Here is an 18,759-nt window from a genome sequence, read left to right as displayed (position 1 = left end):
TTTTGTTGAGATAATTTTGAGGCATGCATTCTATACCATCCCCAAAGTCTTCCTGTAGTCATGAACTTCAGCCACCCATCTGGATGGATCCCTGGCCTAGTCACACACCTAATACCTGCTGCCATCTTTTCCCTGGTCACTTTGCTTCTTCTTCCAGCAACCCTCAAAAATGGCCACTTGCACTTGTAATTTTTACTCACATGTTCCCTCCTTAGTCTGGGGAAACAAATTAAGGCAATATGAGACATATATCTCTGAATTGTCCTTTTTGCGATTGTCCTTTTTATCTTGTCTTCCATTGTCTCGGTATAATATCTCAAAACCACTTGTATAAACATTTATAGTAACCACTTTTCTGATCACTTTGGTTTGACTCACACTGCCACCAGTTTTCTTCCTAAAACACTGGGTTGGCCTTTACTCAAACCTGCTCATAAATTTTCACTGCCTCATCTATAATGGCCTAATAGGCAAAAATCTTCCAAAATCTTACTGATGAGGTAAACATAGGCAATGTAGAAAAATGTAGTTTAAATTAATTTCCCTTACAGACTGCAGCCCATTGATAGATGTCAGAGACCTGCAGCGTATAACACTCCCCAAGACGTCTATGGTTGCCTTAATGCCTTAATGTTTACATTTCCTTAAAGACTAAAGCAACCTTATCTTCACAATAGTACATCTTCAGGGTCCTGTGAGACCCTGCTTTCAACATCCAGAAATTCCTTGGAGACCAATGGTATCAATACCTCCCCTCCCTCCACAAACTTGAAAGTACATAATCAGTTGCTCCTCACAACCCCAGTGTTGCTCTTTCTGCTCACGGGTCCTGTCCCCATGCTTTAATAAAATCACCTTTTTGCACCAACAACATCTTGAGAATTCTTCCTTGGCCGTTTGCTCACGAACCCCACTTCAAATTTCATCATTACTGAGGTACTTTCTTTCAATCTTACCTTATACTTTATCATTTAACATTGTTCCTGTCAGACCAGAGAAGTGGCCATCTCCAAAGCAAGTTCCCATATGCTCCCAATCTTCAGTGCATCTGCTCATGCTGGTTTCTCTGCCTAGAGTGGTGTTGTTCAGCATGGTAGCCATTAAATCTAAATTAATAAAAATTAAATAAGTTTAAAAATTCAGTTCAAACATTTCAAGTTCTCAACTGAGAACTATGTGGCTACCATAATAGATAATAATTATAAAATATTTATATCATCACAGAACATTCTATTGGACAGAGCTTGTCTAGAGTACTATTTTATACCTAATTTTTTAAATACTATTTTTAAGTTCCATCATAAAGTTAACTTTCTGTGAAAAATTCTCTTAAAATAGAATTAATTTTGTCATGTGTCTCCATTCGTTGATTTAACTTTAGTTCATTCAATCAATCAAATGACAGATACTGTGTATTTTATTTATGAATATCGGTGCAAATAAATCATTTATACATATGTTTATTCCTTTAAAGACTAAAGCAGTCTCATTTTTGTATTTTTGAAGACACTCAGCAAAGTGCTTTTCTTATCAACAAATATTCATTTAATTATTATGAAATAGTCAAACTGACTTCAACCCTTCTGCATATTATTCCTATAAGATTCTTTTGAGCCACTTCTTTCCTAATTCTGTATTTTTGCTGTCATTACTTACAATCTACAGTCTTTATTAAATTTTGAAAGCCTACTGAAATTATTTTGAATTTTAATTGCATCATCTAGCCTAAATTAATAATGACATTTTTATATTATATACAACTTTGATACATGGTTTATTTTATTTCTCAGAGTATCAGTTTTTTCATTTTTTCTCTGACACCCAAAAACACTGATGGGAGCTTCCAGTTCCTTTTTAGAATACAGAGCCAATTTTTTTTAATGTTTGTTTATTTTGAGAGAGAGACAGACCGTAAGAGGGGGAGAGGAAGATAGAGTGGGGGAGGGAGAATCTTAAGAAGGCTCTGCACAGTCAGTAAAGAGCCCGACCCAGGGGTGATCTCAAGAACCATGAGACCATGACCTGAGCCAAATTCAAAGGTCAAAGGCTTGACTGACTGAGCCACTCAGGAACCCCTCCAGAGCCAATTTGTGGAGAGAATTCATGCACACAAGTAGAGCTGGAGTGTTTCAATTGTTCAACATAGGAACTGGTTCCTTCTTTAATTCCATTTTTTAAACTAAACATTAATAGATGTTTTGAATAGAGTTTGTCAAAAATAACCCTAGAGGGGCACATGGGTAGTTCAGTCAGTTGTCTGGCTCTTGGTTTCAGCTCAGGTCATGATTCATGGTTTGGTTCAGGAGCTCAAGCCCTGCGTGGGGCTCTGCACTGACAGCAGAGCACAGCCTGCGTGGGATTCTCTTGCTCTCTCTGTCCCTCCCCCACTCATGTACTTGCACTCTTATTCTCTCTCTCAAAATAAATAAACTTAAAAAAAAAAAACCCTAGAAACGTCCACTCAAGCTTTCAGTCTTCTTAGATTTGATTCACAGACACTACTTACACTGTGTTGTTTAACCTGTTGTATACCCTAATTAGTACTATTATATTCCTCAGTCTTTATGATCTTCTTCATATAGGCCTTAAGCAAGACTCAAATCAAGTTGATGTTCCTTTTTATACGAATAGTATAGGTTCTCAAGATCACTAAACTCTTCAAAATCCTGGCAAACTGAGGCAGAATCTAATCTTAAAGGATCCCAAGGGAACTTTTTTAAGTTTATTTATTTATTTTGAGAGAGAATGAGTGAGTGGGGAAGAAACAGAGAGAGAGGAAGAAAGAAAAAATCCCAAGCAGGCTCTGCACTGTCAGCACATAGCTCAAACCGTGAGATCATGACGCAAGCCAAAATTCGACGCTTAAAGATTGAGCCACCCAGGTGCCCCCAAGAGAACTATTTTAAAAAGCATCTATTTATTAATAAAGGCTGCACATTTTTAACGCATTTTCCTTTGAGGTATCAAGTGATAGATTCAATGTCTTTGGAAAAAGTCCCTAAAACTAGAGTCAAATCTATGGTGAACTCTCTTTTCAAAAGTGCTTACTAAACCACATCACACTGAAGAATATACTGAATTTCTCAACTAGGATAAAGTTTGAATATAAATGACTTCCAGACATTGACTCTTATCTATTACATTTCTCAAATTCAAAACAAAAGTAGGTTAAAAATTAAAGTTCAAGAAATAATATCTAATAATTAGTAATCTAATCTGAAAAATCATATAATTCCATATATTTTGTTATTCATGTCTAGTAACTTTAGATTTTTAACTTTTAAAATAGAAAATGTAATCTTACTTTCTTTAAGCTTTAATTAAGGATAGAATATTCAAAAATGTCTAACACCTGCTTTATAATAAGTAGAGCATTATTTCAAATGCCAGATGGACCAATTAAGATTTTCTTTTAGATGATGCAAAATCTTGTGATGTAGGTAGGTTTTTTTTTTCAAATCCAAATTTAAATATGCAATATAAGAATGTACTATTATCTAAGTACATGTTAATGAACTACTTTCATTTTTACCCTGGAGACAGTGCAAAGCACTGTCATGTTTTTTTTCTTCTACAGCATCCCTTTCTCATTCTTGTCTTCCAAATCCACTGTTTTAACATCCATGCTTTTATTTCCCTGTGAGTATTGCTGCTAGAAGCAGCTCATATTTTAAAGAGAATTGAGCTCCCCAGAACAAAGGAAGAATTACAGGCTTTTAACATGCAAGTAGGTGGAAATTAACATTGGTAGAAGATAAAAGGTATAGAGAAATACAGACTGAATTGGTATATTAAATACTTTACAAAGACTATCCTCAGCTGATGCCTATACTTACACAAATTATTTGACATAGTTTATTCCATTCACCCAGTAAGAACTCCACTGGTGGTTTCTACCTGAATCAACCATCGAGCACTCATTTCTAATACTTTCAAGCCACAAGTTTCATGAAGGGGTCTCTAAAAAATTCTGTTTACAGTTTCTAACACCTTTCTTACATCTACAATTGTAAATATGATTTTGCATACATTGACTGGGTTCTCTATGTCTGGTTACAGGATAATTTCACAACTTCATTCCCATCAGGCAAAGATCGTGGTTTTTATCTTTTGTTGGCTTTTGGTGCTTTGTTTATATTGAGTTGGTAGCATTTAACACCTTGCTTTTAATTTTCCTTTTTCACATCATTCTTCCCCAATAATCTCCAAGTTCCTCTGGAGCCAAGACCTGGTGTCATTCATCACTAAAGTTTTCTCTGCACTTGGCTGTGGATTCTGGGGTATGTAGTTCTTAGTCTCATCGGTATGTATGGCTCAGTCTTTTCACACTGACAAATTACAATCACCACATCACTGGAGGCAACCTGAAGATAGGGCTACCAGAGTTTCTATCTAAACTCACAGCTGGGAGAAACTCCCCTGTTGGTTACCAGTAACTTAGGCTAATAGTTGATTCACATTCAAACAAAGCCTTTCAGCACCTGTGTGCAACAGAAGTAGTCTATCAGATGAAATGTCACCGTTTCAACAGAGCACCATTTAAACCCTCTGTTCTTTGTTTTCTTTCCACACTAGATTTTACACTGAGGTTTCTTAAACAAACTATTTGTCTGTATGAGATTTGAATTATATCCATCTATCTATTTATATAGTGCAACCAAAATATGTAAAATATATCAGTCAGTTAAGCATCCTACTTCAGCTCCAGGCTCTGCACAGAGCCTGATGTGGGGCTCAAACCCACAAACTGTGAGATCATGACCTGAGCTGAAGTAGGATGCTTAAGTGACTGAGCCACCCAGGTGCCTGAGAATCTTATTTAACAGAACATATTTTGAAACTACATTATATGCTGTGCCATTGAGTGGGAAGCCTTAAAAATATGTAGCACCTTATATCTATAGGTGTCAGTGACACATAGAAGAATGAAATTCAAAGCAAAGTATCTTTACTCATGGGTTACTTGACAAAGTTCACTTCAGCAGATCTTCTAAATCCCCTGAAAATTTTTTTATTATAATATAATTTGACAAGCAAATGAAACTCAACTTTCCACTGGAAGGAATGTAATTCCTTCAATGTTATATATATTGGACAGCAGATATGTGAGTTTCTTTCCAATCATAAATTTTTGTAGTATACACGCAATATAGGTATGTGGATGTATATAGGAATGCCAGAATTATTCTGGAGACAAGTTCAAGTGATAATGGCAACTCTCTTTAAGAGATCATCAAAGAATCCACTGTCTAAAGAGTTGTGTCGCCATTGACAAGAATCATCATTCTCACATTTAAGTCAGTTTTCTTTATACCTATAATCAATGCATAAAAAAAAATCACCTATGTATTTTCAAACACACATGAAGGAATTCAGGAACTTTTCCTCTTGCTAGAATTAGTCAATATAAAAAAAAAAACACAAAACTAAGCTTTCAGCTATAGAATTATTTACTCTAAGAGCAAATAATATTAACAGAAATTCAATAAAAATTTTTCTTATATGGTCTTGCATTATCCTAAAGAGCCATTCAGTGAATCATTTTTCTTTCAAATTTATCAACTCTACTAGCCTATGATTTCCATGTTTTATGTGTTTTAAAGCATCCATTCATTAGCAGGGATAAAATGAGCATCAACTGTATGCAAGGCTCTATTCTAATGAGCATAAGAGGTGTATACAGTACTTTCCTCAAAGAGCTTACAACTGATTTATGAGGTTAAATTGTATGTTAATCATATATAAACAATGTAATAATAAGGATAATGTACATATTACCAATGTGTCAATACACATACATATATGATGCTAAAATCACACACAAAATATTTTCAGCATGGATTAGTCACTAATGCAATATCACGTCAGATTATGCAGATTTCACCATGAAGTAAAATGTTTAGGAAAAGCTTAACAATAACAATATGGCAATTAGATTGTGCTTTAAAAGTGAATAAACCTCAAATACACTCAAAATCTTGGTAGATCTGGAAGAGAGCATACAAAATGGGTTAAAATATAGTGTCTAAGAAATTTGGAAGTGAAAGAATAGACTAGACTTGCCAGGAAAAAGGGAAGAATTAAAGATTCACTTGAAGGGTAGATTAAACTCAGACTTTAGAGAATTTTGTGTTCCCAACTAAGGAAGTTTTGGCTGCATTATTTCATACAAAATGAGAAACCATAGCAAGTTTTTTTTCAAAATTATGCTAGAGAAAATTTCATGATTAGTCATACAAGAATTAGGGAGAGGGAAACTACAGATAAAAGAAAACTAGCTTGGGACTATTTCAAACTCTGTACCTGAAGTGATTAGAGTCTGACCTGTGTGTCATCCCTATGTGGAACAAATGGAAAAGAAGGAGGAATGCGCGCTCTCTCTCTCTCTCTCTCTCTCTCTCTCCCTCTCTTTATTTATTTTGAAAGACAGAGAGAGAGAGAGAGAGAGAGAGAGCGAGAGCGAGAGAGAGCGCACATGAGCAGGAGAGGGGCAGAGAGAGTGGGAGAGAGAGAGAATCCCAAGCAGACTCCATGCTGTCAGTACAAAGCTCGACGTGGGGATCCATCTCACAAACCATGAGATCATGACCTGAGCAGAAATCAAGAGTTGGATATTCAAGTGACCAAACCACCATGCACCCTAGAAGGAATGCTTTCAATGGATTTTTTTTTTTTTTTTAAAGAATTGGCCTTGGTAAAGGATTTGAAATGATCGTGGTGGGGGAAAACAGAGTACTTCAAGTTTTGATCCTGGGTGATTGAAAAGTGTTTATATCATTAATTGAGAAAAGGATGCTTGAGAGGTAAGAACATCTGCATTACAAAAATTGAGTTTGGGGTCATAATGGATTACCCAAAGGGACATGATTATGAAAAAAGATGGGGGCGCCTGGGTGGTGCAGTAGGTTAAGCGTCCGACTTCAGCCAGGTCATGATCTCGCGGTCCGTGAGTTCGAGCCCCGCGTCAGGCTCTGGGCTGATGGTTCAGAGCCTGGAGCCTGTTTCCGATTCTGTGTCTCCCTCTCTCTCTGCCCCTCCCCCGTTCATGCTCTGTCTCTCTCTGTCCCAAAAATAAATAAACGTTGAAAAAAGATGAAGATACAGAATTAGGGATCAGAACCACAGAAATACATGAATAATGATGCTTGAATAAAAAGAATGGGGATTTACTATTGGGAGATCGTTTTTGATGATCAATACTGCACACTCCACGGAGGGGTGAAAGATAAAGGAGATGTGGTGCAACAAGAAAAGGAAAGTGTAGATCAATGTCTGTTTAAACAACTGCACTATTAAGAGAAGAAATAATAGACAATAAAAGTAAGAAAAGTTTCATTTTTTAAAAATGCACTATATTCGGCCAAGTTTTTACTCGTGACTTAGACAAAAATCTCATATATGTAAGGTCTTAGAATTTCAGTCTTAGAATATCTACTACACAGACACTCTGCTGAATATATCGTTTGAAATTTCAGAACCGGTGAAGATTATCTGAAACCCAGTATAAAAATAGTGAAATAACTTATAAACATTTGAAAATCTTTAAACATAGAGAGATATGTATAAGAAATTACATATGTGTGTATGTATATCTATCTATCCATATACCTGTGTGTATACGCCTATCTACATATATTTCTATGTGTGTTGTGTGTCGATATCACCAGAGTATTTAAGAGAGTCATAAAACAAATAAACAAAAACAAAAAAACAGAATTGAATCTAGCACCAAATGAATCTCTGAAGAAAGTAATGGGATAGAAGAATTTTTAAAAGATGCTCCTGAGAAAATATTCCTGCAATACAAAGTTATGACTCTTTGCACCTGAAAAGCTCACTTGACAACGTAAGCCCAGGACTTCTCAGGTTAACCTGCCTACTCTTAATGGAAGTTCTCTCTATGGAGAAATGTATGGTTGTCAGGACCTTAGCTGAGGAACTAATTCCTTTGAGATAATGTCATAATATATCAAAGTAAAAGAATGAAGGCAAAAACAATTTGACACTTTGGTCTACAGTTTACTCAACTTTGGTAATCGCTGAAGCCCTAAACATAGTAGGACCTCAGTTAATAGCTTTTCAAGGAATTAAAGGAGTTGGCCCTGAACTACTCAAACTTTAATATCATAGTGTTTTACAAATGTATCTTAAAATTAGTCTTTTCTATAATTAATTAAAACTTTAAAATTCTCTTTGTTTGGGTTTATTAGGTGAGGTGGCTACACCAAAGGGAATATTTGTTTTGGGAATTTAATTGACATGAAATTAATTTCCATTGACATTCTCATTTAAAATTCAAGGACATCTGAACAGTAGGTTTGTGAAAAGGTGTTAAAGGCCTTCTGGCTGTTTCTTTCATCAACTTTTTTCTTCCCCCTTTTACCATCTTACCTCATATTTAGCAGGCATGCCATAGCATGACCAGGAGTTTGAAAAATAAATGATTGCAGCTGTCAGTGACTCATGTCTGAATTCTTGACTTTCTTTCAGAACATGTGGGCCATGTTGTGTTTTCTAGTAGCAAGCCATTTCAAAAGGAGGCGAAGCGATGGTTCTTTCATGTAAATTAATTTCTACAGCTGTAACTTTCACACTTTGCCTGGGGCTCTCCTTTGTGACTTCTGCATTTATTTAACACACAGCATTTTGAAAATTAAAATGTATTTTTATTGAGCTTCACTTTTATTGGAGACAGCTTGAAACTATTACTTGATCTGCATTTTAAAAACAACTAATAAACAAGTCTCTCTTAAACAATTGCTTGGTGGGGCGCCTGGGTGGCTCAGCTGGTTAAGCCTCCAACTTCAGCTCAGGTCATGATCTCACAGTTTATGAGTTCGAGCCCCACATCAGACTCTATGTTGACAGCTCAGAGCCTGGAGCCTGCTTCAGATTCTGTGTCTCCCTTTCTCTCTGCTCTTCCCTTGATCATGCTCTGTCTCCCCCTCTCCTTTGAAAATAAATAAACATTAAAAAAACTTAAAAAAAAAAAAACAATTGCTTGGTGACTATGTCACCACTCCAGCATTCTCTATCTGCATAGACAGCTCCCAGCGCCGCCCTCCTGCTCACTCTTAACCTTGTAACACTGATTCACTTTGCTGCTACCTGTCTTTTCATTAACCTAAGGAAAATTCTATTCAAGCACATGATCTAGCCCAAATTAAAAAATGATACCTTTTGAGTTGCTTGGAAATTCACCTTTTCAACATTGCAATGATCACCCGAGATACTATATTCTGGCAATTCAAATGGAATGTATAATTAAAACATTCTTTCTCTTATGTAGTTAATCTCAAGATTTTGTCAATTCTAGTTACCTTTAAAAATATACCTAGTTCTGGGGCGCCTGGGTGGCGCAGTCGGTTAAGCATCCGACTTCAGCCAGGTCACGATCTCGCAGTCTGTGAGTTCGAGCCCCGCGTCAGGCTCTGGGCTGATGGCTCAGAGCCTGGAGCCTGTTTCCGATTCTGTGTCTCCCTCTCTCTCTGCCCCTCCCCCGTTCATGCACTGTCTCTCTTTGTCCCCCCCCCAAAAAAAAAAAAAAATATATATATATATATATATATATATATATATATATATATATATATACCTAGTTCTACTAAATACAGAAATTGCTATAGCCATTTATCCTGTTTATTTTTCTTATAAAGTACTGAATTCTTCCTAAGGACATGAAGCATAGTTTTATGAATGATAACAGAAACTGCAGAAATGCCTATTTTAAAGATAGTGATTATTATCATTTGAGAAGACAGATATTTTTTGGCAGCAAACATATGATCAAAACTTTACTGGTAATAGGAAAAAAAATCTGGATTTGTATAGGCGTGCACTGTTTAAAAAGAAATATATTCACTGTTGATAGTTTATTTCATGCAAGAAGTATAACTTGGGATCTAAAACTCAGGTGGAGTAGGGTTCAAATCTGGAGTTTGCCATTTAGTTGTGTGACACATAGCTCAAGTTCCCCAATAGCTCTAACCTCATATTTATCGTAAGTAAAGTGGGAGCTGTACAGTACACACCTAAAAAGTTTATGGGGACGATTAAATGAGAAAGTGCTTAAAAAGTGCCTAGGTAGCTTCTAGCAAAGTTACACACTTGCTATGAATAGAAGCTATAAAGAGTTACAGAGTTACTACCTATACTGATTTGTCCGGTAGTATACTCAAATCTATGTAAACATACACTAGATGTGCTTGCCTAATGGTTTTTTATTGAAATATTATGTTCATTTATAGCTCTATGTAGAAATTTATGAATGGTACATAAACATGGGATCTGACTTCTGGAAAATTCAACTCCGGGAAAAAATGTTCAAAACAGTAACAAGTAAAGACAACTGGTGTTACGGTTCTTATTAATATTTAGTACTTGTGTAGGTATAATTGATATCTCATTGTTGCTTTAATTGGCAACTCCCTAATTACCAGTAAGTTCAAATGTCTCTGCTTATATTTGTTGACCATTTGGATGTGTTATTCTATGCAGTGTTTTAATCCTTTATGTCCAATTGGGCTACTCTTTTCCTCTCACGTTTTTTGTTTAACAATTGGTACAAGCTCTTTGTATTACATAGATAATAACCCTCTCTTTGTCCTTTGTGTTGTGAACTATTTCCCCAAAACCAATTATTAGCTTATTGCCTTACTAATGATTTCCTTTGCTACAAAAGTTCCTAGCTGTGTGACCTATACCTTAATGCTCCCATCTGTAAAAACATAGATGATAATAACAACTACCTTAAATAGTTATTAAGAAAATTAAGTCATACTGGGAAAGTACTTAGACTAGTTCTTGGCACATTGTTAAGTGCTATGTATGACTTCATAAAGAAGATGTAATCAAACATGTACCTCCTTTCCCATGTAAAGTCTACATTTTCAGTCTTGGTTAAAAAATTTTTCCCTTAACTCCATATCATACATTGAATTTTCTATATGCTTTTATAGAATTTGGGTATTTTTTTCATTTTATTTTTTACAGAGTTTTATTTTCAGATACCTAGACAGTTGTGCTAACGCTGTTTATAACAATCTCTTTTTTTCTCCCTGAGTTAAAATGCCACCCTTGTCATTTAAAAATTCTGCATATTAAGGTATCTATTTCTGAATTCTCTTTTTTGGAACCTCTAATCCTAAGCCAATATTGTTTTGATTTGAGTATAGTGACTTTCTATTTTTTTTGTCATATTTATGTTAAATTATACTTCCTTCACTTGTTCATTTGCACACTTTTCACTATCATATCTGGAAACTTAAATTTCACATAAATTGTAAGTAATTTGTCCAGTTTTCTAGCGAAATCTAATTGGCATTCCAGTTGAAATGGTACAATATATTGGGGTACCAGGGTGGCTCAACTGGTTAAGTGTCTGGCTTTGACTCCTGTCAAGATCTCACGGTTCCTGGGTTCCAGCCCTACATTGGGCTCTCTGCTGTCAGCCTGGGGCCCACTTCCGATCCTTTGTCTCCTTCTCTCTCTGCCCCTCCCCCACTCATGCTAGCACTCTCTCAAAAATGAACTTTTAAAAAAATCCGTTTTCTACTTTTACTGAGAAATAACTGATACACATTACTATAAAACTTTGAGGCATAAAAATATTACTAAGGTTTCTATATATTTCATAACTGTTTAACAGTTCTTTGGACATATATATAAATAATATATATAAATAAATACATTGTTCCTGGAGTATATATGTAGTAAAAGCACAGTAAAGTAATATCACACATAGAAACAACAGCAATCCAGGTGTTATTTTACTAGAGGAAGGGGAATGTAATTTGTCAAGTTTACATGGGTTATTTCCACTACAGCTATGTTTTGTTCCTTAGAAGAGTAAATCAGAAGCACATATAGTAAGCAAAATATTAAGATTTTATAAAGCTAGAGATGACCAACATTTTTTTTCTGTTTTTGTTCATACTTGAAATCTTTTTAGTTAAAAAATTCATAAAATTAAAACAATTACAATGTAGCAAGTATCTTAATAATAATCTATTGAAGATGGTATGGGAGCACAAAGGGTAAAAATTTTGTTCTGTATTTCCTTGATCTGATATAAACAGCTTAACCTGACTTCCTTTTATCTTGTTTCCTTTTTTAATTTTTTTAATTGACCAATTATCTTATCAATCAAAATGGGCCCAAAGATTATGCACATATATAGTACCTGAAAAAGGAAACTGTTATCTTTCAAATGTTGTGCATGACGAAGTAAAAGGATAGGGTGTAATATTTTAATGTTTTTGAGAAAAAAGAGGAGCAATAATTTTTCCCTAGTCTCTCATATTTAAAAAAATTTTTAACATTTATTTATTATTGACAGTGAAAGAGACAGAGCATGAGCATGGGAAGGGTGGGGGGTGGGGGGGACACAGAATCCAAAGCAAGCTCCAGGCTCTGAGGTGTCAGCGCAGAGCCAACGTGGGGCTCGAACTCACAAACCGTGAGATCATGACCTGAGCCGAAGTTGGACGCTTAACTGACTGAACCACCCAGGTGCCCCATCCCTCATATTTTGTTTGAGGAATAGAATATTTTTTGGCGAAAACATGTTATTAATTTCAAACAACTCCATCCAGTATTTTGGGTGAAAATAGATGTCAGTTGATCAAATCAATGTACCTGAAAATAAAAATTTCAATAGTGTTGATTTCGGGTTTGATGACCACACAATTGTAAATAATAAATGTAATTTTATCAAACCTTGTAAAAGTCACTTAAAGAATACAGTAAATGGTTAAATGTAGTTATAATGTATTTATTACTATAGTTGTAATAAAGTAACCAGCTCCTTCAATGTTATGAGAAAAAATACTTGCTGAAATAAAATTACCAGGGAAATCATTGCAAATGTATCTAAAACACTGTATCTTAAACACCTTAGAAGAAAACAAAGAGACTTTGCCCTGGAAAATTATATTAGATAATTCAAGAATTGTCAGTAACATAATGAAGATATTGAAGTCAGAGACACACTGGAAGAGTCTGAATTAAGTTGTTTCATAAAATGTGAGTGAATAGAGTAAACTTTCCAAATTAATACATTGTCATAGTATGTATGTGTAATTCAGGTATTAAATTAAGCAGTTATTTGCTCTTTTATCTACAACTCTAAAAACTTAGCCAAACAGTTTCCAAAGAAGACATATACAAGATGGCAGACACATGAAAAGATGTTCAACATCACTAATCCATCGGGGAAATGCAAATCAAAACCACAATGAGATATTACCTTACATTTCTCAGAATGGCTAAAATCAAAAAGACAAGAAATAACATGTGTTGGCAAGGAGGAGAAGAAAAAGGAAACCTCATCCATTGTTGGTAGAAATGTAAATTGGTACGGACACTGTGGAAAATGGTAGGGAAGTGCTTCAAAAAATTAAAAACAGAAATACCACGTGATCCAATAATTCCACTACTGGGTATTTAACCAAAGAAAATAAAAACACCAATTTGATAGGATATATGAAACCCTGTTTCTTGCAGCATTATCTACAAGCCAAGATATGGAAGCAACCTAACAGTCTACTGATAAACAAATGGATATGGAATATGTGGCAGATATATACTGTAAAATCTTACAAAGCCATAAAAAAGATGAAATTGTGCCACTTACAACAACATGGGTAGACTTAAAGGGTATTATGCTAAGTGAAATAGCAAGACAAATACCATATGATTTCACTCACATGTGGAATCTCAAAGGACAAATTAATTAAAAAACAAACAAACAAACAGGATTAGACCTATAAATACAGAGAACAAACTGATGGTTGCAAGAGGGAAGGCCAATAGAGAGATGGGTAAATTGGGTGAAGAGGTGTGGGAAATACAGGCTTCCAGTTATGAAAGGAGTAAGTCATGGGAATAAGAGGCACAGCATAAGGAATATAAACTCAATGATTCTGTAACAGTGTTGTATGATGATGGATGGTCGCTACACTTGTGGTGGGCATAGAATATATAAACTCATCTAACCACTATGTTGTACACCTGAAATTAATGTAACAGTGTATGTTAACTGCCTTCAAATAATTTTTTAATTAGCCAAAAAGGGAAATCATTTAATAGAAAAAAAAACTGTGTATCTGTACAAATACAGTTTTTTATAGAACTAGTAAGTCTAGCAAATAATACTGTAAAAACAGAGAAAAATAAGTGCATGTTGGGCAATTGAAATAAATATGCCTGAAGTTCATAAAAAATACTTGAAGAATGGCTGGAGACATCATTTATTTTCATTGGTTTTCCTCAAATCTATCCCATTTTCAATTTTGCTTTATTAGTTGACTGGAGGAATTGCACTCCTAGTTAACTATATAATGTTTCCTTGATCTCATTTTTATTACCAAAATTTTGTTTATTTTACCTGTTTTACTTCATAACCATTAAGTTGTTTTAAAGCTTTTGGAAAAAACAAAGTCCGATATAAAAAAAAGTCTGCAAATATATTTACATACATGAAGATACGAGAGCTTGATAGAGAATTCAATTAGATTTTCCATGCATCCTTCAATAGAAAATACATTTAATAGAAGATGGAAATATTTAATTAAAAATGGAATGTATGAATCAAGAATATACCGAAAATGTCATTATCAGGGAAGAGTACAAATACAAATCTAAATCTGAAATGATAACCTAATAACTAGGAGAAGATAAAATTCAATGTGCATTGTTAAACAATGAAATCCATCAGGTTTAGTCTATTTCTGTTTTCCTTTACATGCAGTTTTAAATTACAATTTAGAGGCATAAATAGAACCTCCAAGAAACGCTCTATTATTTATTAGACCATCTAATTTAGGTAGTTTTAAATTTCTCTTTAGATACATATCCTCACAGCTTAAATTTTCTCATAAAATTTGTTCTTTAGCCTTGAAAATTGTTGTCTCGTTTAAGAAAGAAAATTTGTATGAGAAGAGTTATATTCTCTAGACCCTTCTTCAGAAATGTGAGTTCAGTAGGTCTGCTGTTGGGAGCCCTGAAATCTGCATTTTAAGAACTTGTGGTAATTCAAATGATGACTGAGTGTAACCACACTTTGATTATCATCACACTGTTTCAATTACTTGGTGAGTTCAGTTTTGTTTTTTTCTTTTTTCTTTTTTTAAATTTTTAAAAATGTTTTTACCTACTTTTGAGACAGAGAGAGACAGAGCATGAGCAAGGGAGGTGCAGAGAGAGAGGGAGACACAGAATCTAAAGCAGGCTCCAGGCTTTGAGCTGTCAGCACAGAGCCTTACACGGGGCTCAAACTCATGGATTGTGAGATCATGACCCGAGCTGAAGTCAGATGCTTAACCAACTGAGCCACACAGGTGCCTCCATTTTGTTTTCTTCTATCACCAGGTTTTAGTTTTTAACTTCATAGTAGGCATGATAGATAACAGCATAAATTATCCCATTCCTCTGAGTGTTAAAGAAGAAATAATGTGTACAATTAGTATGTGCTCACTAAGGGTTAGCTTCTGTTTTAATTTTTTTTTAAATATGAAATTTATTGTCAAATTGGTTTCCATACAACATCCAGTGCTCATCCCAACAGGTGCCCTCCTCAATGCCCATCACCCATCCTCCCCTCCCTCCCACCCCCCCATCAACCTCAGTTTATTCTCAGCTTTTAAGAGTCTGTTATGGTTTGGCTCTCTCCCTCTCTAACTTTTTTTTCCCTTCCCCTCCCCCATGGTCTTCTGTTAAGTTTCTCAGGATCCATATAAGAGTGAAAACATATGGTATCTGTCTTTCTCTGTATGACATTTCATTTAGCATCACACTCTCCAGTTCCATCCATGTTGCTACAAAAGGCCATATTTCATTCTTTCTCATTGCCAAGTAGTATTCCATTGTGTATATAAACCACAATGTCTTTATCCATTCATCAGCTGATGGATATTTAGGCTCTTTCCATAATTTGGCTATTGTTGAAAGTGTTGCTATAAACTCAAAATGGATAAAGGACCTGAATGTGAGATAGGAAACCATCAAAACCCTAGAGGAAAAAGCAGGAAAAACCTCTCTGACCTCAGTCACAGCAATTTATTACTTGACACATCTCCAAAGGCAAGGGAATTAAAAGTAAAAATGAACTATTGGGACCTCATCAAGATAAAAAGCTTCTGCACTGCAAAGGAAACAATCAAGAAAACTAAAAGGCAACTGATGGAATGGGAAAAGATATTTGCAAATGACATATCGGACAAAGGGCTAGTATCCAAAATCTATAAAGAACTCACCAAACTCTACACCTAAAAAACAAATAATCCAGTGAAGAAATGGGCAGAAGACATGAATAGACACTTCTCTAAAGAAGACATCCAGATGCCCAACAAGCACATGAAAAGATGCTCAACGTCACTCCTCATCAGGGAAATACAAATCAAAACAACACTGAGATATCACCTCATGCCAGTCAGAGTGGCTAAAATGAACAAATCAGGAGACTATAGATGCTTCTGTTTTAGTTAATCATTTTCCATTATAGCTATGTTAATATTACACTATCATGATCTTATTTATGCATTTGTTCCCCTTTCAATTGTAACTTCCTGAAGGAAGAGAATGCTTCTTTTCTATAATTGTGCCTCTAAAATCTTACTTAATGTCCGACATGTCATATGTGCTCAGTACATCTGTGTTGAGTGAAGTAATGAAGTAAGGAGTGCACACAGATAAACCTTCGAGGTTAGCAGGGGTCTACAGAGCAAAGGTAGATAAAAGGGATAGGTAAAAGAGATATAAGGAAGGTAAATGGGATATAAAAGAACCAAGTGACAACTTGAGACAATAAAATGAGAAGATAAACTCTCTAAGGCAATCCTCTCATCTCCTCTCCCAAACTGGCTGAGGCTCTGTTTGTGCGCTTTGAGCAGTGTCAGCATCCTTACCTACTCATACAAGTGGACCTCACTCAACTTTGCAGCTCCATCCTGCCTCTGTTATCTCTGCTACCACTCTTGCCCCCATCTTTGCTGTAGTATGGGTTTTGTGCCCCTCTACTGAAATAATTTTATCTTATTAGACCAAACATACTACTATTGCTCTTTAAAGTGAGTTTCTATTAAATTATATTAGTGGAAAATTTCTGTAATATAAGCATATTATTAGAGATGTTTCTATAATTTTATTCTTGTTTAGTTTTTTTGTTGTTCTTTTTTCCCCCCAGAGTATACCCTAGGATACTTTCTTCAGGCATAAGTACAATTAAAACATTTACCAAAAATGCATAAAAATAATAGCAGCTACTTAACACTAAATTCCCCAGTTATAGGAAAATATGAAAAGTATTTCATCCATAACCTGTTTTAAAACCAACATATCTGAATTTTAAATACTGCTCCCAAACACTCTTAAATATGTAGTTTAAAATTCAATGACAAGTCTATAAATTAAAGGATGCACTTTAAAATAAGTAAGGTATTTACATCATTTGGAATGACAATAAAGTTTTTACTAAGAATTAGCATTTGCCGCTAAAAACACTACTAGTAATAAAATATCAGATAATTTGAGTATTTTGAATAAGGTACCACTTAATAAATTATTGTTTTATTGCACTAAATGATGAATTGAAAGAATTACTGGAACTTCCTAAAGAAAGTAAATTACTCTCAAGTGTATATTATAGGCTAGAAATACAAGGTTTAATACATATTAAAAATGATTTATTGTAACTCGCATTTTCCTATCCATGAGGACAGCTGCTTGAGGGCGGCAAACTTGAAATGTGGCAACTATTTAATCTCTCCCACAAAAATATTTTCCAGCTTCTTACTATATGTATATTTTTGTTGTCAAATTTTTTCACTTTAACTAATTTACTTCAAATGAGAATACTTGTTAATATTTAGTCAGCAAGAATTTCTCAATGTATATTTTTAGAGGTTATGATAAAATAAGGCACCAAACATATGCACATCAGTTTTCTTGGCAGATTCAGCTTCTAGACCAGTTCCCAGGTATCAACACAGAGTTGATGTGGGCATGATATTGGCGACACTGTGATACAATGTGGTGACACATTAGTTATGCTGTGAAACTGTACAACAGATGCAAAGCAAGATAAGATGCTCAGAATTGTAAGCTAAATATTAACTCCGGATCATCTGAGGATGGTTTAAATTATGAACAGAACAAAGTTATGTTTAGAGCCAAATCCAATCATTCAATAAATACTGAACAAATACTGCGTGCCAAGCACAATTCTGGGTACTCATAAATCAAAGCTGAAACCCCACCATCTCTGTTCTCAACAGAGATCACTGTTTAGTGATTGAATAACACATATTTTTTCCCCTTTTGACCTAAAGGTAGTTTTAAAAGTGACCTCTAAACTGGGTTCTTGGGTAGCGCTGTCGGTTAAGCATCCAACTCATGATCTTGGCTTAGGTCATAATCTCACAGTTCATGAGTTCGAACCCCACATCAGGCTCTGCACTGATGGCACAGAGCCTGCTTGGGATTGTCTCTCCTCTCTTCCCCTCCCCGACTTGTGCTCTCTTTCTCTTTCCCCCCTCCTCACCAAAAACAAACTTAAAAAAAATTAAAAGTGACCTCTAAACTAGTAGAACACCAAACTGCAAGAATAGAAATCAACAATTTTCTAGGTTCTAGCTCTTGATACTCAGACCTATGCATTCTAGCTATGAGAGAACCAGTGCCATACATTAGTTGCTAGTTCAAGCCACATACAATATCCTTTAGGAGAATATCCCAGAGATAATGGAGAATAAACGTTGCAAA

General features: G+C 35.1%; 1 long non-coding RNA gene across 4 annotated transcripts in view; it reads right to left on the bottom strand.

The window, feature by feature from the left end:
* LOC123383964 overlaps positions 1 to 18,759 on the bottom strand; it is a 454,947-nt gene that overhangs the window by 166,633 nt on the left and 269,555 nt on the right. For all 4 annotated transcript variants that reach the window (XR_006594422.1, XR_006594423.1, XR_006594421.1 and 1 more), the window contains one exon: positions 957 to 1,106. This is a non-coding gene — a long non-coding RNA (uncharacterized LOC123383964). The remainder of the gene's footprint in view (positions 1 to 956; positions 1,107 to 18,759) is intronic.

The sequence above is a fragment of the Felis catus genome, chromosome A2 (assembly GCF_018350175.1).
Source record: "Felis catus isolate Fca126 chromosome A2, F.catus_Fca126_mat1.0, whole genome shotgun sequence".
In the NCBI taxonomy this organism is placed as follows: Eukaryota; Metazoa; Chordata; class Mammalia; order Carnivora; family Felidae; genus Felis; species Felis catus.
The sequence above is the reverse complement of the archived record's forward strand: the minus strand, read 5'-3'. Positions and strand labels throughout refer to the sequence as shown.